This window comes from Eimeria mitis, genomic scaffold (assembly GCF_000499745.2).
Source record: "Eimeria mitis Houghton genomic scaffold, Emh_scaff651, whole genome shotgun sequence".
Taxonomy (NCBI): domain Eukaryota; phylum Apicomplexa; class Conoidasida; order Eucoccidiorida; family Eimeriidae; genus Eimeria; species Eimeria mitis.
Genome location: NW_013574665.1, coordinates 1,948 through 2,502, shown reverse-complemented (window position 1 = coordinate 2,502; position 555 = coordinate 1,948).

Here is a 555-nt window from a genome sequence, read left to right as displayed (position 1 = left end):
ACATGGCACATCTGTACGTGGGGCGGTTGCCTTGCAACAGGAGCTGCAACTTCTGAAGGGCCCCTTCCCCTCTGCGACAGTTCGAAGCCCTCGGACCGCAGTTTCTTACTTTGTTTTGCCGGGCGCCTTCGCTTCTGATATGTGGTGTGCCCAGACCGCCCAGCTGCGGTGCTGGGTTTTGGCGCTCGCAGCGACAACCTCTGCGGTACTACCCTCGCTGTTGATCGGGGGCCTTCGTGAGTTGCAGCAGAGTCAAAAAAAGTAAGAGAAGGACCCCTTCAAAGCGCCTGGCCTCCCCTACAGCCTCTAGGCGCCGTGTGGAGAGCCGCATAAAGAATGGTTGGGGGCTGTTGTGGATACTACCTGACCTGCTTTGCGTTACAGGACTTCTTGTTGCAACTCCCGCTGCAAGGAATCACCACATGCAAGCGAATCCGTACCCCCGTTTGAAGCATGCAATAACGCCGTAGACAACAGTTGAACACCACCTCAGTCCTCAGTAGCCAACCGTCACAAAACTAGAAATATACTCATAGCTTCAGAAAGCCTGCACTG